Consider the following 25,934-nt stretch of genomic DNA (forward strand, 5'->3'; position numbering starts at 1 on the left):
CAGACAGCACAATTTTTTAAATATTTTTTTTTATTGACGATAGCCAGGGGCACTATAACACTCAGACATAATTTACAAATGAAGCATTTGTGTTTAGTGAGTCTGCCAGTTCAGATGCAGTAGGGATGACCAGGGATTTTCTCTTGATAAGTGTGTGAATTGGACAATTTTCCGTCAAAATGTAGAGTACTTTTGGGTGTCAGGGAAAATGTATGGAGTAAAAAGTACTTAATTTTCTTTCGGAATGTAGTGAAGTGAAAGTAAAAGTTGCCAAAAATATGAATAATAAAGTAAAGTACAGATACCCCCAAAAAAATACTTAAATAGTACTTTAAAGTAGTTTTACTTAAATACTTTCCACCACTGCTTAGAAGGGAGAAACGTACCGTATGTCTAGCTCTGGGAGCGAATGGAAGGCTCGATCTGGAGTAAGACTGCGTCAGTTGAAGCGACAAGGGCTAGCTCACTTTAATTTTAATATATGATAGATTTGAATTGGGATTGTTGAGCTGCGCTGCACTTATCAAATGTGCTCTAGTCAGGAGTACACTTGAGCAGCCATATTTCCATACTGACCAAAGCTGCTGTACTGTCACAAGTCCCAACCCACAACCATGTCAAATGCCTTTCCATCCTCTGGGTATCTGTGATGATGTATTATCTCATAATCCTAAATGAATAAATGTTCCCTTCTCTTCCAATATCTCCTGTCGCCTCAAAGCTGAACCAAACCATCACTGGGGGCCATATCCCAGCACAGATCTAAGTCCTGACTGTAGGACGGTTTCATCATTCACTGATGTTGGTAATGGTTCCTGACACAGTGGAGCTATAAGCTGTTTAACATGACATTTTAGTTACTTAGCAGACACTCTTATCCAGAGCAATTTAAAGTAGAGAGTGTGTACATTTTCATACTTCTTGGTACTATTCCCCCATGGGAATCAAACCCACAATCCTGGCATTGCAAGTGCAATGCTCTACCAACTGAGCTACATGGGACCTAAATAAATAAATAATTTAATCATCCTGGATCAACGCTCATCAGAATCCCTGCCCATCCAAGCTATGTATAATGTAATACTTTTAATGACATTGCACAAGTTAAAACATATTTCAAACCACTTCCTGGGTTTCCATACTCTCATTAAAAAACTTAGTCTGACTTTGACATTCTGTGTTTGACCTTGGTCTGGGTATTACCATGTAAAAACCTGCCAGTGTTCTTATGTTCCAGTGTAATCTGATGAACACATTTTGGACCCTCCATTTTGTCTTTCTATATCCTGCTCTATCCATCAGTCATCCCTCGCTTCTCTCCTCCTCTACTCCTCTCATCTTCACATTGTCCCACAACCTTGCATCTGTTCTGTGCTCACCTTGGCTTGGAGGGTTTTTTAATTAAGCAAATAATGACTTTGCTGAAATAGCTTTCTTTGAAAAAAGAATTATATGCCTACTTTTGCTCCCACTGACTCAGCATGATTTCTTTATTTAACTACCACTTTCAATACAGGAAAATCCCCCTCTTTTCATCAGGCTCGTTTTAAACATCTTTCAGGAATATATGAAAGGCACTACGGGAGAACAGTGCTGTTTAAAAAAAATCCAGTCACCATTGTAAGGTGCTAAGCATACAGTATATTTTGAGTGTGTGTGTGTGTGTATCTGTCTGTGTTTCTGTGTCTGTGTGTTTCTGTGTGTGTTTGGGCAGGAATGGTTTATCCAACATACAAAACATTGACAAGGGATACAATTATTCTTGAGTTGTTCTAGATCAGGAATAATGCTATCTCTGAATTGATATGCATCATCAAGGTACCACTTACATATGGATCTGTTTTTATATCTTATAATGAATACAAACACTTCACTCCATTCACTACGTAATCTGTTTCCCTGAGAGAGAGAGGTTTGCATGATACAGTCTCAGAATAAGAGGGAGAGGGAGAAGGGGAGAGAGAGGGAGAGGGAGAGGGAGAAGAAGGAGAAGGAGAAGAAGGAGAAGAAGGAGAAGGAGAGGGAGAAGGAGAAGGAGGAGGAGAAGGAGAAGGGATGAGAGAGGGAGAAGGGGAGAGAGAGGGAGAGGGAGAGGGAGAAGGGGAGAGAGAGGGAAAGGGAGAGGGAGAAGAAGGAGAAGGAGAAAAAGGAGAAGGAGAAGGAGAAGGAGAGGGAGAAGGAGAGGGAGAAGGAGAAGGAGAAGGAGAAGGAGAGGGAGAAGGAGAGGGGATGAGAGAAAGAGGCCTAGAGAAAAGGGGGGAAACAGAGGAGTGTGTTTATTTATTCATCAGTCAGAAGTCTGAGCCATTTCTAATGTCTGGAGCCAGAATTCATGCTGCATTTCTTTCATCTTTCTGCCTTTTGAGAAAAAGAGAGAGAGACAGAGACAGAGAGTGAGAGTGAGTGTCAGAGAGAGTGAGCATCAGAGAGTGTGAGAGAGAGAGAGAGAGAGAGAGAGAGAGAGAGAGAGAGAGAGAGAGAGAGAGAGAGAGAGAGAGAGAGAGCATCTCTCTATTACCTTTGTTGAGATGAATGCAGTGTGACAATACAGGTATGACATCTCATTGGCTAAGATGAAGGATGAATACCAGGTACCAGAGTGGAGAGATCTACTTAAACTGAGGCCTTGTGCAGAAAATCAACTTGAATGTTGCAATAACCATTGTGTGTTCCTTTAACCTGTTATGTTCAGGGAGTTATCAGTGTGGAGTGTTAAAGTAACTGATGGGTTTCTTCAATACATTAATGATGAACAGTAATGTCACAGAACGTCATGCTCCAGAATTCAAGACAATGCTAAGGAAAACACAACATACTCACAAAGCCAACTACATTCCTGCTGTTCAAAAAGATCTGTGCAGTTTGGCAGAGTTAAAATGTCACCTATTGAGTGTAAATGTCACTCTAAACTAGAGTAAGTGAGAGAGCAGCAAGAGAGAGTAGAGGTAGGCTATGCAAAGGGGAGAGCGAGAGAGTGTAGGCTAGATTGATAGAGACTACGCTTCTCATTCTAGCAACTCAACTCTGAAATCACTTCCACTGGTAAAAATGTTTCCCATGATTCCTCTGGGGTTTTTATCTGTTCAAAGGGCTGAGTGAGGCTGAACAGGGTGAGGAGCGTGCAGGCGGGTCTTCTGAGGCTCTACCACATGCAAATCAGCTAACTTTAATATTAACCATGATGCCCTGCAAAGCGTGTCCAGGGCTTAGAGAGAGAGAGAGAGAGAGGCCACACGTTTGCAGTTGAGAGCAGGGAGGGGAGAGGAGGGACGGAGGGAGGGAGGGAGGAAGAAGTTCAAATGGCATCTTACTGTATACTGATCAGAGCCTGATAAGGAATCAATTACAGGTATAAGATATGGCCCATGATAATCTCTACCATCTGTAATTCTGACAGCCCATCTTTCACGCCGCATCCACGATTGGATCAGATTCAACCAGCCAGAAGTCTAGGATTTGCAACCAAAAGATTTCACCAATCAGCATCATGCGCTTGTACTGGAGACTCCTTTAGCTTACACAAACATAAACATAAAAATGTAGCATTCTTTTCAAGGAATTGAAGGCAGGAATAATGATGCCTGTTTATGATGTGGAATTATATAATCCTATCCTAGAGAGACTATTGCAGTAACAACAACAGAGGATGAGTGGGAGAGAGAGAGAAAGAAAGGCATATTCTTTTAAAGGTCTTTTAAGTTCAGTAGAGAGAGCTCCTACATGGTATGGATTTTACATATATCATCTGAGATAGCTAGTCAGTAACATGAAAGTGAGTTGGTGTGGTTGCTTACCTGATCTGTGAACTGTATGATGGGCATTAATTGTGTATGCTTCAATGTGTAATAAATCAGATGAGTCCAACGCCATCCTCTAGCTGTCTCCTGGTAGCCTAATGTATGTTATGTATGAATCCAACACCATCCTCTAGCTGTCTCCTAGTAGCCTAATGTATGTTATGTAAAAGTCCAACACCAGCTTCTAGCTGTCTCCTGGAAGCCTAATGTAGTTATGTTTAAGTCCAACACCAGCCCCTAGCTGTGTCACACCCTGATCTGTTTCACCTGTCTTTGTGTTTGTCTCCACCCCCTCCAGGTGTCGCCCATCTTCCCCATTATCCCAGTGTATTTATACCTGTGTTCCCTGTTTGTCTGTTACCAGTTCGTTTTGTTTCGTCGAGCCTACCAGCGGTTTTCCCGTGCTCCTGTCTTTTCTCTAGTTCCTGTTTTCTAGTTTTCCTGGTTTTGACCATTCTGCCTGCCCTGACCCTGAGCCTGCCTGCCGTTCTGTACTTTTGGACTCTGCTCTGGATTACTGACCCTTGCCTACCATCGACCTGTTGTTCGCCTGCCCCCCTGTTTTTGTAATAAACCTTTGTTACTTCGAAACTGTCTGCATCTGGGTCTTCTCCTGAGCCTTGACAGTATGAACTGAACATGATGGACCCAGCAGACTTGGACTAGCTCCACAATGCTGTCTCCTCCCAAGGAGCCACCATTGGATGGCACGAGGAGTTGCTTCATTGTCTTATGGAAGGGTTCCAGTCCTTGTCCGAACGCCATGACTGCGCATTGAACACATTGCTGGAGCAATTCCGTAGGTTGTCTGTCAGGCAGCCTACCACAACAGTAACCTCCCAGCCCCTCAGTTACCCGGCTGTTAGCAGTTCAGCCTCCCCGGCCTCCTGGGTTTCCGAGAACCCCACTTACCTCCCCCGGAATGCTTCACTGGAGAGTCGGGAACCTGTCGGAGTGTTCTCTCATTTTTGAGCTGCAGCCCTCCTCCTTCCCCTCAGACTGCTAGAAGATAACGTACCTTATCACGCTGATGTCTGGGAGGGCTCTTGCCTGGGCTACGGCTGTTTGAGAGCAGCAGTTTGCCGTATGCTTCAGTCTGGAGGAGTTTGTGGTGGAGGTGAAGAAGGTTTTTGATTCTCCATTGTACTGGAGAGAGGCTTCTGGAAATTACACCAGCTTCGGCAAGACTCCCACAGTGTGGCAGACTATGCGGTGGATTTCCTCACGTTGGCAGCTGAGAGTGCCTGGAACCCGGAATCGCTGTTCGACACGTTCCTGCACGGATTATCGGAGGAAGTGAAGGACGCGCTAGCAGCCCGGGAACTACCAGTGGATCTCGACTCACTCACTGCCTTGACCATCCGGATCGATGGGTGGCTACGGGAACGTAGGAAGGAGAGGAGGTCCTTTTCCACTCGCCCGCCCAACGATTCTACCTCTCCTCTGAAGCATCCCGGAAGTCCCCGACGTCTCCGTGGCCGAGAGGACCCGAGGCTACCCGAGTTCCCCCGAGAGTCTCCGAAGTCTGCCGATTCACCTCTTCCCGAGCTGATGCAACTAGGCAGAGCTAGGCTGTCCCCAACCAAACTTCTACACTGGCTCCACACAAAGAGTTGCCTTTTCACACCTCCCTGGATTACTGACCTCTACCTGCCCTGACCCTGAGCCTGCCTACCGTTCTGTACCTTTATGTCTCTGCTCTGGATTACTGACCTCTGCGTGTCCTGACCCTGAGCCTGCCTGCCGTTCTGTACCTTTATGACTCTGCTCTGGATTACTGACCTCTACCTGCCCTAACCCTGAGCCAGCCTGCCTACCGTTCTGTACCTTTATGACTCTGCTCTGGATTACTGACCTCTACCTGCCCTGACCCTGAGCCTGCCTACCGTTCTGTACCTTTATAACTCTGCTCTGGATTACTGACCCCTGCCTGTCCTTGACCTGTCGTTTGCCTGCCCCCCTGTTTTTGTAATAAACCTTTGTTATTTCGAAACTGTCTGTATCTGGGTCTTCTCCTGAGCCTTGAAAAGCTGTCTCCTGGTAGCCTAATGTATGGTATGTCAGAGTTCTCATGGATTGGTTATCTCAAGAATCCATTCAAATGCAATTGATGATGAATTCTAGGAATATATGGTTATTTAAATACCCGTTAATCACATAAGAGGAAGGTAATTCCTTTGTGATTATATTTACGTTGGTGGTCTGACAATGATTGCAACTTTGCTTGCAGTATAAAGTGTACTTTTTATCAGGTTGTGTACTGGTCACTGGCTTATATGGAGAGAAGCTCTAGGGCTGTTTTCTCAAAGTGCATTATATAAGTAGTCGGGTGGTCAGTGGCCTATATGGAGAGAAGCCCTAGGGCTGTTTTTATACAGGTAGTCGGGTGTCAGTGAAGACATAGGTATAGTCTGTGTGTCTCAGTAGTATACTGTTTGAAATGCTATGACGAACATCAAAACCAGGCACTGGGGTTTTGTAACCTGGGGGCAATTTGTCTCTTCTCTCAGACATAATGTGACACCTGAGAATATAAATGGAAGTAGCTCTTATCAAAGCCATCACTGTGACATTCTAATTCAACCTCTGCTATTCAGAATGGGTGGCCTATATCTCGCAGAGCTGGCAGAGATGTTATGGACTGGCATGTAGTGCTCTCTACTGCTGACTTAAAGGTCACGGTCGGTGTGTAATAAACCGTCAACATGCCCACTGTACATACCACAATGCTGCTATAGGAATCACATCACATTACATTTACATTACATTTAAGTCATTTAGCAGACGCTCTTATCCAGAGCGACTTACAAAATGGTGCATTCACCTTATGATATCCAGTGGAACAACCACTTTACAATAGTGCATCTAAATCTTTTAAGGGGGGGGGGGGGGGTTAGAAGGATTACTTTATCCTATCCTAGGTATTCCTTAAAGAGGTGGGGTTTCAGGTGTCTCCGGAAGGTGGTGATTGACTCCGCTGTCCTGGCGTCGTGAGGGAGCTTGTTCCACCATTGGGGTGCCAGAGCAGCGAACAGTTTTGACTGGGCTGAGCGGGAACTGTGCTTCCTCAGAGGTAGGGGGGCCAGCAGGCCAGTGGTGGATGAACGCAGTGCCCTTGTTTGGGTGTAGGGCCTGATCAGAGCCTGAAGGTATGGAGGTGCCGTTCCCTTCACAGCTCCGTAGGCAATCACCATGGTCTTGTAGCGGATGCGAGCTTCAACTGGAAGCCAGTGGAGAGAGCGGAGGAGCGGGGTGACGTGAGAGAACTTGGGAAGGTTGAACACCAGACGGGCTGCGGCGTTCTGGATGAGTTGTAGGGGTTTAATGGCACAGGCAGGGAGCCCAGCCAACAGCGAGTTGCAGTAATCCAGACGGGAGATGACAAGTGCCTGGATTAGGACCTGCGCCGCTTCCTGTGTGAGGCAGGGTCGTACTCTGCGAATGTTGTAGAGCATGAACCTACAGGATCGGGTCACCGCCTTGAACGACAGGGTGTTGTCCAGGATCACGCCAAGGTTCTTAGCACTCTAGGAAGAGGACACAAGGGAGTTGTCAACCGTGATGGCGAGATCATGGAACGGGCAGTCCTTCCCCGGGAGGAAGAGCAGCTCCGTCTTGCCGAGGTTCAGCTTGAGCTGGTGATCCGTCATCCACACTGATATGTCTGACAGACATGCAGAGATGCGATTCGCCGCCTGGTTATCAGAAGGGGGAAAGGAGAAGATTAATTGTGTGTCGTCTGCATAGCAATGATAGGAGAGACCATATGAGGATATGACAGAGCCAAGTGACTTGGTGTATAGCGAGAATAGGAGAGGTCCTAGAACAGAGCCCTGGGGGACACCAGTGGTGAGAGCGCATGGTGCGGAGACAGATTCTCGCCACGCCACCTGGTAGGAGCGACCTGTCAGGTAGGACGCAATCCAAGCGTGGGCCGCGCCGGAGATGCCCAACTCGGAGAGGGTGGAGAGGAGGATCTGATGGTTCACAGTATCAAAGGCAGCAGATAGGTCTAGAAGGATGAGAGCAGAGGAGAGAGAGTTAGCTTTAGCAGTGCGGAGAGCCTCCGTGACACAGAGAAGAGCAGTCTCAGTTGAATGCCCAGTCTTGAAACCTGACTGATTAGGATCAAGAAGGTCATTCTGAGAGAGATAGCAGGAGAGCTGGCCAAGGACGGCACGTTCAAGAGTTTTGGAGAGAAAAGAAAGAAGGGATACTGGTCTGTAGTTGTTGACATCGGAGGGATCGAGTGTAGGTTTTTTCAGAAGGGGTGCAACTCTCGCTCTCTTGAAGACGGAAGGGACGTAGCCAGCGGTCAAGGATGAGTTGATGAGCGAGGTGAGGAAGGGGAGAAGGTCTCCGGAAATGGTCTGGAGAAGAGAGGAGGAGATAGGGTCAAGTGGGCAGGTTGTTGGGCGGCCGGCCGTCACAAGACGCGAGATTTCATCTGGAGAGAGAGGGGAGAAAGAGGTCAAAGCACAGGGTAGGGCAGTGTGAGCAGGACCAGCGGTGTCGTTTGACTTAGCAAACGAGGATCGGATATCGTCAACCTTCTTTTCAAAATGGTTGACGAAGTCATCCGCAGAGAGGGAGGAGGGGGGGGGGGGAGGGGGAGGAGGATTCAGGAGGGAGGAGAAGGTAGCAAAGAGCTTCCTAGGGTTAGAGGCAGATGCTTGGAATTTAGATCATCAGTGATGAGATAGATAATAGCTGCCCTTATTCCTGATCATGTCATGAGACGACCCATGCAACTGAGACTGTCATCATATTCCCAAACACAGCCTGGCCTGGCTGTGTTTGGCCTGGCATGGAGAAGGTTTGACAGGTCCATTACACCACTCCCACCTTGCCCCGTCTTCTCAGAATCACGGAACACAATGAAAAGAAGGCTGGGATGACACAGGCTGGCAAACACCGCTGGTTAAATAGTTATGGCAGCCCTGCTGTGAAGGAGTCCATGTGCGCACAATTAAGCAGGTGTTGGGTTACAGTCAGAGCTGATTACACATGAAGGTCTTTCAGAGAAGGGGTGGAGGGTGAATAGACATGAGCCTGGCACATCCAGTGCCACATCCAGTGCCAGTTACCTGTGTGTGTGTGTGTGTGTGTGTGTGTGTGTGTGTGTGTGTGTGTGTGTGTGTGTGTGTGTGTGTGTGTGTGTGTGTGTGTGTGTGTGTGTGTGTATGTGGGGGGTTACCTATTTCTCGCTCTGTCTCTCTCTAAATTCAACTAAATTTCAATTCAAGGGGTTTTATTGGCATGGGAAAAATATGTTAACATTGCCAAAGCAAGTGAAGTAGATAATAAACAAAAGTGAAATAAACAATAAAAATGAACAGTAAACATTACACTCACAGAAGTTCCAAAAGAATAAAGATATTTCAAATGTCATATTATGTATATGTACAGTGTTGTAACAATGTGCAACTGGTTAACCTGTTAGGGCTAGGGGGCAGTATTGACACGGCTGGATAAAAAACATACCCGATTTAATCTGGTTACCACTCCTACCCAGTAACTAGAATATGCATATACTTATTACATATGGATAGAAAACACCCTAAAGTTTCTAAAACTGTTTGAATGGTGTCTGTGAGTACAACAGAACTCAAATGGCAGGTCAAAACCTGAGAGATTCCTTTACAGGAAGTGGCCTGTCTGACCATTTCTTGAACTTCTTTTCCATCTCTATCTTTTACTAAGGATCTCTGCTCTAACGTGACACTTCCTACGTCGTCCATAGGCGCTCAGAGCCTGGGAAAAAACAGAATGTCGTCATTCCAGCCCCAGGCTGAAACACATTATCGCCTTTCTCAAGTGGCCGATCAAGGGACTCTGGGCTTATGCGCATGACCCGACCGCCCCCGCCTTTGTGATTTTTTTCCTCTGTTTGCCGAAAAGGAGATTCCCTGTCGGAATATTATCGCTTTTCTACGAGAAAAATGGCGTAAAAATTGATTTTAAACAGCGGTTGACATGCTTCGAAGTACGGTAATGGAATATTTAGAATTTTATTGTCACGAATTGCGCCATGCGCGCGACACTTCTTTACCATTTCGGATAGTGTCTGGAACGCACGAACAAAACGCCGCTATTCGGATATAACGATGGATTATTTTGGACCAAACCAACATTTGTTATTGAAGTAGACGTCCTGGGAGTGCATTCTGACGAAGACAACAAAAGGTAATCAAACTTTTATAATAGTAAATATGATTATGGTGAGTGCTAAACTTGCCGGGTGTCTAAATAGCGAGCCCGTGATGCCTGGGCTATGTACTTAGAATATTGCAAAATGTGCTTTCACCAAAAAGCTATTTTAAAATCGGACATATCGAGTGCATAGAGGAGGTCTGTATCTATAATTCTTAAAATAATTGTTATGCTTTTTGTGAACGTTTATCGTGAGTAATTTAGTAAAATGTTAGCGAATTCCCCGGAAGTTTGCGGGGGGTATGCTAGTTCTGAACGTCACATGCTAATGTAAAAAGCTGGTTTTTGATATAAATATGAACTTGATTGAACAAAACATGCATGTATTGTATAACATAATGTCCTAGGGTTGTCATCTGATGAAGATCATCAAAGGTGAGTGCTGCATTTAGCTGTCTTCTGGGTTTTGGTGACATTATATGCTGGCTTGAAAAATGGGTGTCTGATTATTTCTGGCTTGGTACTCTGCTGACATAATCTAATGTTTTGCTTTCGTTGTAAAGCCTTTTTGAAATCGGACAGTGTGGTTAGATTAACGAGAGTCTTGTCTTTAAATAGCTGTAAAATAGTCATATGTTTGAGAAATTGAAGTAATAGGATTAGCAAGCGTCCCACCTAGCCCATAGAGGTTAAAGTACAAAAGGGAAAATAAATAAACATAAATATGGGTTGTATTTACAGTGGTGTTTGTTCATCACTGGTTGCTCTTTTCTTGTGGCAACAGGTCACAAATCTCTCTCTCTCTCTCCAGCTCTCTCTCTCTCTCTAGCTCTCTCTCTCTCTCTCTAGCTCTCTCTGTCTCTCTCTCTGTCACGTTTCCTTATTAAGGGCAGGAGGAAGGGGCAGAGTCAAGAGCAGGAGACTGAGGTCCAGTAGTGCCGAAGTTTTATTCACACCGAAACAATCGGTGGTCAAAAAGGCACAGGGTGTGCACAACACCCAAAAGGGAAAACGGATAACCACGAACGAATACGCACAGGGCGCAGCCCGGCAATATAATCATACAAAGTGCCACGCTGAAAAAAACAACAACAGCGGACCCTACACACTGCCCGTCGACATACAATTAATCCCGCACGAATACAGAATACAAAGGAACAAACTAAATACCCCCCCCCCCCCCCACTAATGACAGACAAGGAACAGGTGCGGACCTAGACAGACAAAAACCAAAGAACACAGAAACATAGATCGGTGGCAGCTAGTAGACCGGCGACGACGACCGCCGAGCGCCGCCCGACCGAGAAGGGGCGCCTCCTTCTGTGGATACTGTGGCAGTACCCCTCCCCTGACGCGCGGCTCCAGCAGCGCGCCGACGCCGGCCTCGGGGACGACCCGGAGGGCGAGGCGCCGGCCGATCCGGACGGAGACGGTGGAACTCCTGCAGCATAGCTGGATCCAAAATGTCCCCCACCGGAACCCAGCACCTCTCCTCCGGGCCGTACCCCTCCCAGTCCACGAGGTACTGCAGGCCCCCTACCCGACGACGGGAGTCCAGGATGACCCGGACTGTGTACGCCGGGGCCCCCCCGGGGGGGCGGAGGGACCTCCCGCACCTCAGCGTCCTGCAGCGGACCAGCTACCACCGGCCTGAGGAGAGACACATGAAACGAGGGGTTAATACGGTAATATGAAGGGAGTTAACCTATAACACACCTCGTTTATTCTCCTCAGGACTTTGAACGGCCCCACAAATCGCGGACCCAGCTTCGGGCAGGGCAGGCGGAGGGGCAGGTTCCGGGTCGAGAGCCAGACTCTGTCCCCCGGATTATACACGGGGGCCTCACTGCGACGGCGGTCAGCGCTCTCCTTATGTCGTCCTATCGCCCGCTTCAAAAACTCCTGGACAGCACTCCAGGTCTCCTTAGAGCGCTGTACCCATTCCTCCACCGCAGGGGCCTCCATCTGGCTCTGCTGCCATGGCACCAGGACCGGCTGATAACCTAATACAACCTGAAAAGGTGACAGGTTAGTAGAGAAGTGGCGCAGAGAGTTCTGGGCCATTTCGGCCCATGGCACGAACCTCGCCCACTCCCCTGGCCGGTCCTGGCAATACGACCGTAGAAACCTGCCCACATCCTGGTTAATGCGTTCTACCTGCCCATTACTCTCGGGGTGAAAACCCGAGGTCAGGCTCACCGAGACCCCAGCCTCTCCATAAGCGACCTCCATACCCTGGAAGTGAACTGGGGACCCCGATCAGATACGATGTCCTCGGGCACCCCGTAGTGCCGGGAGACATGGGTGAATAGGGACTCCGCGGTCTGTAGGGCTGTAGGAAGACCGGGCAAAGTGAGCAGATGGCAGGACTTCGAGAACCAATCCACAACAACCAGGATCGTAGTGTTCCCCTGAGATGGCGGGAGATCCGTGAGGAAATCCACAAAGAGGTGAGACCAAGGTCGCTGTGGAACGGGGAGGGGCTGTAGTTTCCCTCGAGGCAGGTGCCTAGGAGGCTTGCACTGGGCGCACACCGAACAGGAAGAGACATAGTGTCTTACATCCTCAACCAAGGTGGGCCACCAGTACTTTCCCTTCAGGCCCCGTACTGTCCATTCCACCCCAGGATGACCCGAGGAGGGTAGAGTGTGGGCCCATCGAATCAGGCTATCGCGAACACCAAGCGGAACGAACTTCAGACCCGCGGGACATTGAGGTGGAGTGGGTTCTGACTGAACCGCCCGCTTGATGTCCGCATCCAACTCCCATACCACTGGTGCCACCAGACAGGAAGCAGGGAGTATGGGAGTGGGATCGATGGTCCGCTCCTCGGTGTCGTAGAGACGCAACAGTGCATCGGCCTTCCGGTTCCGGGAACCGGGAATGTATGAGAGAGTAAATTGGAACCTTGTAAAGAACATGGCCCACCTGGCTTGACGAGGATTAAGTCTCCTCGCTGCCCGGATGTACCCCAGGTTACGGTGGTCGGTCCAGATGAGAAAAGGGTGACGTGCCCCCTCAAGCCAATGTCTCCACACCGTCAAAGCCTTGACCACGGCTAACTACTCCCTGTCCCCCACATCATAGTTGCGCTCCGCCGGGCTCAGCTTCTTGGAAAAGAATGCGCAGGGGCGGAGCTTCGGAGGAGCGCCCGAACGCTGCAACAGCACTGCTCCTACCCCAGCCTCGGACGCATCCACCTCCACTATGAATGGCAAAGAGGGGTCCGGATGTGCCAGCACCGGAGCGTCGGTAAACAGAACCTTCAGACGACGGAAGGCTCTGTCCGCCTCTGCCGACCACCGCAGTCGCACCAGACCCCCCTTCATCAGTGAGGTAATGGGAGCTGCCACCTGACCAAAACCCCGGATAAACCTCTGGTAATAATTGGCGAACCCCAAGAACCGCTGCACCTCCTTCACCGTGGTAGGGGTCGGCCAATTACGCACAGCCGTAACGCGGTCACATTCCATCACCACCCCTGTGGTGGAAATGCGATATCCCAAAAAAGAGACGGCTCATTTGGAGAACTCACATTTCTCAGCCTTGACGTATAGGTTATGCTCCAGCAGCCGCCCAAGCACTTTACGCACCAGAGCCACATGCGCGGCGCGTGTGGTGGAGTAGATCAAGATGTCATCGATGTACACCACCACACCCTGTCCGAGCATGTCTCTGAGAACTTCGTCCACAAAGGATTGGAAGACAGCGGGAGCATTTTTTAACCCATACGGCATGACGAGGTACTCATAATGGCCAGATGTGGTACTAAATGCGGTTTTCCACTCGTCTCCATCTCGGATACGCACCAGGTTATACGCGCTCCTGAGATCTAGTTTGGTGAAGAAGCGCGCCCCGTGAAATGACTCCACTGCCGTAGCAATGAGAGGTAGCGGGTAACTGAAACCCACCGTGATAGAATTTAGACCTCTATAGTCAATGCACGGGCGCAGACATCCCTCCTTCTTCATCACAAAAAAGAAGCTCGAGGAGACGGGTGACTTGGATGGCCGAATGTATCCCTGTCTCAAGGACTCAGTGACGTATGTCTCCATAGCCACTGTCTCCTCCTGAGACAGAGGATACACGTGACTCTTAGGAAGGGTCGCGTCAGCCTGGAGGTTTATCGCACAATCCCCTCATCGATGAGGGGGTAATTGAGTCACCTTCGTTTTACTGAAGGCGATAGCCAAATCGGCATATTCAGAGGGAATGTGCATGGTATAGACTTGGTCTGGACTTTCCACCGTGGTTACACCGATGGAAACTCCTATACACCTACCTGAGCACTCCCTCGACCACCCCTTAAGAGCCCTCTGCCCCCACGAAATCTGAGGGTTGTGAGTGGCTAGCCAGGGGATTCCCAGTACCACCGGAAACGCCGGGGAGTCAATGAGGAATAGGCTGATACGTTCCACATGACCCCCCCACGTCGCCATAACCAGTGGCACAGTAACCTCCCCCACTTGGCCGGACCCTAGCGGTCGACTATCTAGGGCGTGCACAGGGAAGGGGTGGTCCAGCTGAACCAGGGGAATCCCTAACTTATTAGCGACACCACGGTCCATAAAACTCCCAGCTGCACCTGAATCGACTAGTGCCTTATACTGGAAGTGAGGGGAAAAATCGGGAAAACAAACTGAGGTGTACATGTGGTTGACAGGGGGCTCTGGGTGTGGCTGGTGCTGACTCACCTGGGGGGTCGATGTAGTGCTCTGCCTGCCATCCGAACTCCCGGGTGGACCCCTCCAGCACCGGTCCGCAGTGTGTCCTCTGCGCCCACAGTGGGTGCAGGAGAGGCCCCCCCTCCGGTCCTCCTCGAAGCAGTTCCTCCTATCTCCATGGGCAGTGGAGCAGGAGGGCTGGGAGGTGGAACGAACAGGCTCCGACTTGAACGTCCCCGGGCAGCCAGCAGGTTGTCCAGCCTGATGGACAAATCCACCAGCTAGTCTAGGGTGATGGTGTTGTCCCTACAAGCCAGCTCCCGGTGGACATCCTCTCGGAGACTGCATCGATAGTGATCCATCAGGGCCCGCTCATTCCACCCCAATCCCGCGGCGAGAGTCCGGAACTCCAGGGCGAAGTCCTGAGCGCTCCTCGTCCCCTGTCTCAAGTGAAACAACCGCTCACCCGCCGCCTTGCCCTCCGGGGGATGATCGAATACCGCCCGGAAGCGACGGGTGAACTTCGGGTAGTTGCCCTGAGCCGAGTCTGGGCCATCCCAGACCGCGTTGGCCCATTCCAGGGCTCTACCCGTAAGACAAGAGACGAGGACGCTCACTTATTCTTCGTCAGAGGGAGAGGGGCGGACGGTCGCCAGGTACAGTTCTATCTGGAGCAAGAACCCCTTACACCCTGCGGCCGTCCCATCAAATTCCCTCGGAGGCGTAATCCGGATCCCGCTTGAGCCCACTTCAGGGGGTGTCGGTAGGGGCGCCGGCTGAGGAACCGGAGCTGGTCTGGTGGGGGAAGCACCTCTCCCAGCTCTCCAATCGTGCTAGCACCTGGTCCATCGCCGAGCGCAGGCGGTGGAGGAGGCTTGCGTGTTGTGACACCTGCTCCACCACTGACGGTGCTTCTGCTCCTGCTGACTCCATCGTTTAGTGGTGCGGGATTCTGTCACGTTTCCTTAAGGGCAGGAGGAAGGGGCAGAGTCAAGAGCAGGAGACTGAGGTCCAGTAGTGCCGAAGTTTTATTCACACCGAAACAATCGGTGGTCAAAAAGGCACAGGGTGTGCACAACACCCAAAAGGGAAAACAGGTAACCACGAACGAATACGCACGAGGCGCAGCCCGGCAATATAATCATACAAAGTGCCACGCTGAAAAAACAACAACAGCGTACCCTACACACTGCCCGTCGACATACAATTAATCCCGCACGAATACAGAACACAAAGGAACAAACTAAATACCCCCCCCCCCCACTAATGACAGACAAGGAACAGGTGCGGACCTAGACAGACAAAAACCAAAGAACACAGAAACATAGATCGGTGGCAGCTAGTAGACAGGTGACGACGACCGCCGAGCGCCGCCCGACCGAGGAGGGGCGCCTCCTTCTGTGGATACTGTGGCAGTACCCCTCCCCTGACGCGCAGCTCCAGCAGTGCGCCGACGCCAGCCTCGGGGACGACCCGGAGGGCGAGGCGCCGGCCGATCCGGATGGAGACGGTGGAACTCCTGCAGCATAGCTGGATCCAAAATGTCCCCCACCGGACCCCAGCACCTCTCCTCCGGGCCGTACCCCTCCCAGTCCACGAGGTACTGCAGGCCCCCTACCCGACGACGGGAGTCCAGGATGTCCGGGGGGGGGGGGGGGGGGGGGGGAGGGACCTCCCGCACCTCAGCGTCCTGCAGCGGACCAGCTACCACCGGCCTGAGGAGAGACACATGAAACGAGGGGTTAACCTCTTGGGGCTAGGTGGGACGCTAGCGTGCCACCCGTGGTGCACTCCATCAACAGCAGGTGCATTTCAAGAGCGGCAAATTTGAATCCAAATAAATGTCAAAATTCAAATTTTTCAAAAATACAACTATGTTACACCATTTGAAAGATAAACATCTCCTTAATCTAACCACGTTTTACGATTTCAAAAAGGTTTTACGGCGAAAGCATAAATTTAGAGTATGTTAGGACAGTACATTTACAAGAGTTGTGTGTAATGTTTTGTCAAGTCAAAGACAGGGTCACCAAAACCATAAAACCAGCTAAAATGATGCACTAACCTTTTACAATCTCCATCAGATGACACTCCTAGGACATTATGTTAGACAATGCATGCATTTTTAGTTCTATCAAGTTGATATTTATATACAAAAACAGCGTTTTACTATGGCATTGATGTTGAGGAAATCGTTTCCCTCCAATAACCGGCAGTCAAGTCAGCGTCACAAATTAAATAATTAAAATTAGAAAACATTGGTAAAATATTATATTGTCATTTAAAGAATTATAGATTTACATCTTTTGAACGCAATCAACTTGCCAGATTTAAAAATAACCTTACTGGGAAATCACACTTTGCAATAATCTGAGCACTGTGCCCAGAAAAATACGCGTTGCGATACAGACTAGACGTCATGTTGGGGAGATCTAAAATCGAAAATACTATGTAAATAATCCATTACCTTTGATTCTCTTCATCAGATGTCACTTCCAGGTATCACAGGTCCATAACGAATGTAGTTTTGTTCAAAAAAGCTCATCATTTATGTCCAAAAATCTCCGTCTCGTTAGCACATGATGTAAGCCAGCCGGACTTCTCGTCATGAACGAGGGGAAAAAATATATTTCCGTTCGTTCAAACATGTCAAACGTTGTATAGCATAAATCATTAGGGCCTTTTTTAACCAGAACATGAATAATATTCAAGGTGGACGAATGCATAGTCTTTTATAACGTATTGGAACGAGGGTACCCAACATGAAGTAGCGCGCCAGGTGTCTAATGGGACATCACCGTTCCATGGCTCTTGTTCGGTCAGATCTCCCTCCAGAAGACTCAAAACACTTTGTAAAGGCTGGTGACATCTAGTGGAAGCAATAGGAAGTGCCAAAATATTCCTAAACCCCTGTGTTTTTCAATGGGATAGGTTTAAAGTCAATACAACACATCAGGTATCCACTTCCTGTCAGAAAATGTCTCAGGGTTTTGCCTGCCAAATGAGTTCTGTTATACTCACAGACACCATTCAAACAGTTTTGGAAACTTTAGAGTGTTTTCTATCCATATATAATAAGTATATGCATATTCTAGTTACTGGGTAGGATTAGTAACCAGATTAAATCGGGTACATTTTTTTTATCCAGACGTGCAAATGCTGCCCCCTAGACCCAACAGGTTAATACGGTAATATGAAGGGAGTTGTAACCTTTAAAACACCTCGTTTATTCTCCTCAGGACTTTGAACGGCCCCACAAATCGCGGACCCAGCTTCCGGCAGGGCAGGCGGAGGGGCAGGTTCCGGGTCGAGAGCCAGACTCTGTCCCCCGGATTATACACGGGGGCCGGCGGTCAGCGCTCTCCTTTTGTCGTCCTATCGCCCGCTTCAAACACTCCTGGACAGCACTCCAGGTCTCCTTAGAGCGCTGTACCCATTCCTCCACCGCAGGGGCCTCCGTCTGGCTCTGCTGCCATGGCACCAGGACCGGCTGATAACCTAATACAACCTGAAAAGGTGACAGGTTAGTAGAGGAGTGGTGCTGAGAGTTCTGGGCCATTTCGGCTCATGGCACGAACCTCGCCCACTCCCCTGGCCGGTCCTGGCAATACGACCACAGAAACCTGCCCACATCCCAAAAGGGAAAACAGGTAACCACAAACGAATACGCACGGGGCGCAGCCCGGCAATATAATCATACAAAGTGCCACGCTGAAAAAACAACAACAGCGTACACTACACACTGCCCGTCGACATACAATTAATCCCCCACGAATACAGAACACAAAGGAACAAACTAAATACCCCCCCCCCACTAATGACAGACAAGGAACAGGTGCGGACCTAGACAGACAAAAACCAAAGAACACAGAAACATAGATCGGTGGCAGCTAGTAGACCGCCCGACTGAGGAGGGTCGCCTCCTTCTGTGGATACTGTGACACTCTCTCTAGCTCTCTCTCTCTATCTCTCTTTCTCTAGCTTTCTTTCTAGCACTCAGCGATGATGTCATATATTTGGGTATATAAGATGAAAGAGGTGTACAAAGAGCTCAAATACAGCACAGAAAAGTCAGACAGTTAATAAGAATGATTTGGAAAAACAAGTTATAAAGAATATATGAATAAAGATGAGGGAGGCATTTAGACAGCACAAAAAAAGTCTGAGTAGTAGACCTTTATCAATGCCATCTGATCTAGATGAAGTCCATTATAATAATAAACCATGAATATCAATGAGGGAGACTTGACTAGAAGACAAAATGTCTAATGTAGGGGAGTTTACCTTTAACTGCAGGCACCTGGACTGAACTCACACCAGAAAAAAGGCCTGTGCATAAATCACCTCTTCAGGCTGACACACGCAAGGCACACACACACACACACACACACACACACACACACACACACACACACACACACACACACACACCACACACACACACACACACACACACACACACACACACACACACACACACACACACACACACACACACACTGAGCAATATAATTCCTCCATCTGCATGGACCCATTCTCTTCTGTAAATTGCATCACCAAAGTTAATGTGTTATCTTCATGGAGATGCATGGCACTTCCTGCCAGCTATTTGCTCACTCATAGACCTCTCTCTGTCAAAACCAAAGTGAAAGTTCCTCAATTACTTTGACAAAATGTGTGTGTGTAGACGCGCATGCATCTGTATGTGTGCTTGCTTGTACGTGCGTGCATGTGTGTGCCAGTGTCTGTGCTCGTAAGTGCATGTGCGTAAAGGCATGTGTGTGTTTCCGTGTGTGTGGGTGCGTCTGTGTGTACGTCCTACTCTTAAACATCTGAATGTGACCTGTGGCACCTCCCAGCAGTGTGTCTGTATATATCCCTCCCCCAAGACTCTGGCTGTCATAATTACAGTGTGCTGAGCCCAGGGGTACTGTATGGACACAGCAGAGCACAGCAGACTGACATACTCTGTTGTATTTATAGAGCTGGCCTGCTGTCCTTTTGTCCTGATTCCCCATGCTCAGGGGAGTATGCATGGCTAAACAATAGCTCAGGAACCTAAATAACTATCGGATTAATATTTTAATGACAGAAGAGCGAGAGAAAGAGGGAGCTTGGATTCATCACCCCTTCACCAAAACAAATTAAAGTGATTTACTCTGTTACTGGTTACTCTGAATCATATCCCCAGACTGTTAAAGCAGTTTTGTTATTTTTTGCAATTGTTTTGTTTTGCGTGTGTGTGTTAGTTTGTGTGTGTGTGTGTCTGTGTGTGTGTGTGTGTGTGTGTGTGTGTGTGTGTGTGTGTGTGTGTGTGTGTGTGTGTGTGTGTGTGTGTGTGTGTGTGTGTGTGTGTGTGTGTGTGTGTGTGTGTGTGTGAGCATGCGTGCGTGCGTGCGTGCGTGCGTGTGTTTTATCAGTTCTCCCTTCTGAGAGCTAATGCTCCAGACATATTTTAGAAAACAAGAGGCTGGTTGTCGACAGTGGTGCATACAAGGACATTGAAACAGTGGGAGGGAGACAGGATAGTGACGGCTAGGCTACGGGACAACAATGGAATAACTTCATAGACAATCCAAAGTGATAACTTGTACCGGCAGAGTAATAACCTGTAAAACTAGTGAACGCTTATCTGCATAATATCTCACACGCGTGTTGTGTGGCCAAGGCTGTGTGTGTGTGTGTGTGTGTGTGTGTGAGGGAGGGAGGGAGGTTAAAAATAAAATAAAAATGCAAAAAACAAACAGCAGGAGACAGACAGAAGAGAATCAGCTGTCTGTCACAGCAGATTTCTGGAAAATCAGGTTATGGTATGCAGAGGCGGAAAATATCAGTCCCCCAGCTTCAAATCACTGTGTCACCCTCCCACATATGAAAGAGCAGCGTTATAAATTCATGCGTGCCAGTAACCTAGATTTCTAAATGTTTGACTTGGCTGCTGGTCTCCTGTTGCTTAACTAGGACCCATAGAGGCAGAGCTAGACCTCTCCTCTTCTCACCGCTTTGATGTCTTGGCTAAGCAGAGGTCATGAAAAGATGAGAAAGAAAGTGTGTGTGTGTGTGTGTGTGTGTGTGTGTGTGTGTGTGTGTGTGTGTGTGTGTGTGTGTGTGTGTGTGTGTGTGTGTGTGTGTGTGTGTGTGTGTGTGTGTGTGTGTGTGTGTGTGTGTGTGTCTGACCGAATGATCCCAGTCATTTAAAGTAGGGCTGGAGCAAAGATTATGACACAAAGAAATAGGCCACCACCAAAGAACAGCCTACCACAGCACATCACATCAACATATTATATTAATTAAGTTATAGGGCAATTGATTCCAGTAAACAGCAGTCACACCCTCTGAGACCCCCTCGCAAACACAACAACAAACACTTATACATGAATAAAATCAGACAGTACACAAGTGTGTGTGTGTGAGTGAGAGAGAGAGAGAGAGAGAGAGAGAGAGAGAGAGAGAGAGAGAGAGAGAGAGAGAGGGGGGGGGTGGGAGAGTGAGAGAGAGACAGAGACAAAGAGACACACAGAGAAAGAGATGGGGAGATAGGAGTTCTCTCTCTTTCTCTCTCTCTCTCTCTGTGTTGCCTTTTTCCTCTTGTAATTTTTCTTTAGTTAATTCTCTCTCGCTTTATTCAGATTCAAATCCCCCGCACAGAGCAGAGCAGAGAAGATCTTCAAAACACGATGTGGGGCTTGTTTACTCCGGCAACACAGGACGACGCTGGGACTTTGGCTAGAGTATAAAGATCACAGGGAAGAAATCTACAAAGAGGAAGACTTTGATTATGTTGAGTTAATACATGGGGTTCACATTCAAAGAGAGGTTTTGTCATTGCTTATTGTGAAAAAAGAGAAAGAATAATACAATATGCATATGCTGTGTGGGTGCAAAGCTCCTTGTTTGATGTTTTAGAATAGAATCAGAGTTTGTTATTTGTATTTCTGCTATTCTAGGATCAGAAATATATGACAGTCAATTGCCTTGATGTCTGTTAATATCATGCAGTAGTTATTACTGCTTTGAGATACTCTGCATTATCAGTGTGTTGCGTTATAATGGCATATGCTGTTAAATGAATCAAAGCTTTTAAAGAATACTAATATGATCAAAGAATATACAGTACTATACTATACTATACTATCCCAATGGAACCAGTTTAAAAGAACACACATACAGTGCCTTCAGAAAGTATTCACACCCGTTAACCTTATTGCCATTTTGCTGTGTTACAGCTTGAATTTAAAATTGATTAAATTAAAGAAAAATTGTCACTGGCCTACACACAATAACCCATAATGTCATAGTGGAATTATGTACTTTTACATTTTACAAATTAATTAAAAATGAAAAGCTGTAGTAAAAATGTGCTTAATAAGTTGCAATAATGTGTGCAATAACAGTGTTTAACATGATTTTTGAATGACTACCTCATCTCTGTACCCCACATAATTATTTGTAATCATTAAGGAGTTTTTCAAAATAAAAAAGGAATGGAATGGAATGGAGCTAAGCACAGGCAAAATACTAATGGATAATCGAGTTCAGTCTGCTTCCAACAGACACTGGGAGATCAATTCAGCTTTCAGCAGGACAATAACCTAAAACACAAGGTCAAATCTACACTGGAGTTGCCTACCAAGAAGATAGTGAATGTTCCTGAGTGGCCGAGTTAAACTTTTGACTTAAATCTGCTTGAACATTTATGGCTAGACTTGAAAATGGTTGTCTAGCAATGATAAACGACCAATTTGACGGAGCTTGAATAATTTTGAAAATAATAATAGGCAAATATTGTATAATCCAGGTGTTAGAGACTCACAGCTGTAATAGCTGCGAAAGGTGATTCTAACATATATTGACTCAGGGTTGTGAATACTTATATAAATGAGATATTTCGGTATTTCATTTTCAACAAATTTGCAAACAGTTCTAAAAACAAGTGTCACTTTGTCATTATGGGGTATTGCGTGTAAATAGGTGAGGAGAAAATAGATTTTTATACATTTTGAATTCAGGCTGTAACACCACAAAATGTGGAATAAGTCAAGGGGTGTGAATACTTTCTGAAGGCACTAACATACACACACACACACCCACACACACACACACACACACACATACACACACACACACACACACACACACACACTAACACGGACACACACAGGTCAGAGTTCTCTAAATGTTTTTTACATAGTAACATGCTCATATACTGTCAGCTGTATCTCTGTATGCAGTCAACCTACCTTGCTTAGTTTATTTACACTGAGTCAAGAAAATCCCAAATGAGAAGAAGAAAGCGTTTAAAGATTCAGAGGGTTCTTATCTCACTAAATCACACAGTCAGCTCAGAGACTAGACCCTGTTTATTTAGAAAGGATCTTGTTAACAGTTCCTCATTCGATCCCAAGGCAGACTGAAGCTAATTGAAATATTGGACTGACAGTAACAATGAAGCGCTTCTCTCTACAGATTTCAGCTCAGAAGCACAAGAAGCTAGATGTGATTGTCATTAATAGAGCAATTTCCAAATGTTGTTATCCCACGCTGTGAGTTACAACCACAAATAATAGTCAGAAATGTTTGTTTTACTACTCAGTATTCGTCCTTGACGCACACACTCACTCACACACACACACACACACACACACACACACACACACACACACACACACACACACACACACACACACACACACACACACAATTCTACACATTTTCCCATGGAGTTGAGTAGGGCTGGGCGATATATATCTCGATTTTGTTTATTTAAATAAGCTTTGTTGCACAATTAAAGGTCAATCCACTGCATTTTAAACGGACAGGAAGAATAACAACAGAATAATTGTTGATGCACAACCGCATTTCTAAATTGCACCTTGTGTATTCTACTATTCTATCGCTCAACAATAAATTGAGATCGTGACTGAGTTCCTAAAACATTATAATAATACATTGCAGGAGGAAAAAGGCAATCCAATAAGGCGTGCTATATGGTGCTATATGGTTTACGATATAGGTGTCAGTAGCAATACTATGGAGGGGTATGAGACGTGACGGGAAAGGGCAGGGAATCATATCATTGTTCTGACTGGGGTGTTTCATCATCATCTACTGTCGGACGTCTCTCAATGACACGGATCATCAGTCAGTGCCTCAGAGGACTGCTGCCAGGAGTCGGACAGTTGGCCCAGCACATCAGGGTGCTTGTCTCCTGTGACATCATCAACAGCAGACAGCACAGTTCCCCAGGGCTGAAAACCAGCACAAGATAACTGCAGACAGAAGAGAGAGAAGGAGAGGAATAGAAGACACAAGATAACTGCAGATAGGAGAGAGAAAGGACGGAGAGGAGAGAGAGAGGACGGAGAGGAGAGAGAGGAGGGAGAAGAGAGGAGAGAGATGAGGGAGAGGAGATAGAGGAAAGCGAGAATGTAGAGGAGAGTGAGGAGGGAGAACAGAGAGAGAGAAGAGAGAGGAGAGAGAGGACATAGAGGAGGGAGAGGTATAGAAGAAATCAAGGAATTAGAAAAAAAAGAGAGGGAATATAAGAGAAGAGGAATAGCGTGAGTGTGTCCAATAGGTTACAATGTTTCCCATCTCCAGTCCTCCAGTACCCCAACAGTGTTTCTTATCTCCAGTCCTCCAGTACCACAACAGTGTTTCTTATCTCCAGTACTCCAGTACCCCAACAGTGTTTCTTATCTCCAGTCCTCCAGTACCTCAACAGTGTTTCTTATCTCCAGTCCTCCAGTACCCCAACAGTGTTTCTTATCTCCAGTCCTCCAGTACCCCCAACAGTGTTTCTCATCTCCAGTCCTCCAGTACCCCCAACAGTGTTTCTCATCTCCAGTCCTCCAGTACCCCCAACAGTGTTTCTCATCTCCAGTCCTCCAGTACCCCCAACAGTGTTTCCCATCTCCAGTCCTCCAGTACCCCCAACAGTGTTTCTTATCTCCAGTCCTCCAGTACCCCCAACAGTGTTTCTCATCTCCAGTCCTCCAGTACCCCCAACAGTGTTTCTCATCTCCAGTCCTCCAGTACCCCCAACAGTGTTTCTCATCTCCAGTCCTCCAGTACCCCCAACAGTGTTTCCCATCTCCAGTCCTCCAGTACCCCCAACAGTGTTTCTTATCTCCAGTCCTCCAGTACCCCCAACAGTGTTTCTCATCTCCAGTCCTCCAGTACCCCAACAGTGTTTATTATCTCCAGTCCTCCAGTACCCCCAACAGTGTTTCTTATCTCCAGTCCTCCAGTACCCCCAACAGTGTTTCCCATCTCCAGTCCTCCAGTACCCCCAACAGTGTTTCTCATCTCCAGTCCTCCAGTACCCCCAACAGTGTTTCTCATCTCCAGTCCTCCAGTACCGCCACAGTGTTTCCCATCTCCAGTCCTCCAGTACCCCCAACAGTGTTTCCCATCTCCAGTCCTCCAGTACCCCCAACAGTGTTTCTTATCTCCAGTCCTCCAGTACCCCCAACAGTGTTTCTTATCTCCAGTCCTCCAGTACCCCCAACAGTGTTTCTTATCTCCAGTCCTCCAGTACCCCCAACAGTGTTTCTCATCTCCAGTCCTCCAAACACTGTTGGGGGTACTGGAGGACTGGAGATAAGAAACACTGTTGGGGATACTGGAGGACTGGAGTTGTGAAACACTGTTGTGGGTACTGGAGGACTGGAGTTGTGGAACACTGTTGGGGGTACTGGAGGACTGGAGATTGGAAACACGGTTGGGGTACTGGAGGACTGGAGATAAGAAACACTGTTGGGGGTACTGGAGGACTGGAGTTGTGGAACACTGTTGGGGTACTCAAGGACTGGAGTTGTGGAACACTGTTGGGGGTACTGGAGGACTGGAGTTGTGGAACACTGTTGGGGGTACTGGAGGATTGGAGTTGTGGAACACTGTTGGGGGTACTGGAGGACTGGAGTTGTGGAACACTGGTGAGGGTACTCAAGGACTGGAGTTGGGAAACACTGCAACTAGGAGACTGAGAGCTACAATGCTTGCGACAGACAGAGTGTCAGTAGTCTCCTCACACTGTTGAGGATCATCTCTGCTGAGAAACCAAGCGTTTACTCTGTGTTCTGGTGACTGGGTTCAGGATTAGGTTTGATATCAGGATTATCTAATCCTGCTAATCTTGTTCCCAGGCTTGAAAACCCTAGCTCTCCATCAGAGCTGCATTAAGTAATGGGAGAGCCAACTGCAATTTTCCCAAGTCCCTCTTTGTGGCACTTGACCACACAACTGAACAATAGTCCAGGTGCAACAAAACCAGGGCCTGTAGGACCTGCCTTGTTGATAGTGTTGTTGTTTTTTTATT

This window comes from Salmo salar, chromosome 13 (genome assembly GCF_965601325.2).
Source record: "Salmo salar chromosome 13, fSalSal1, whole genome shotgun sequence".
Lineage (NCBI taxonomy): Eukaryota > Metazoa > Chordata > Actinopteri > Salmoniformes > Salmonidae > Salmo > Salmo salar.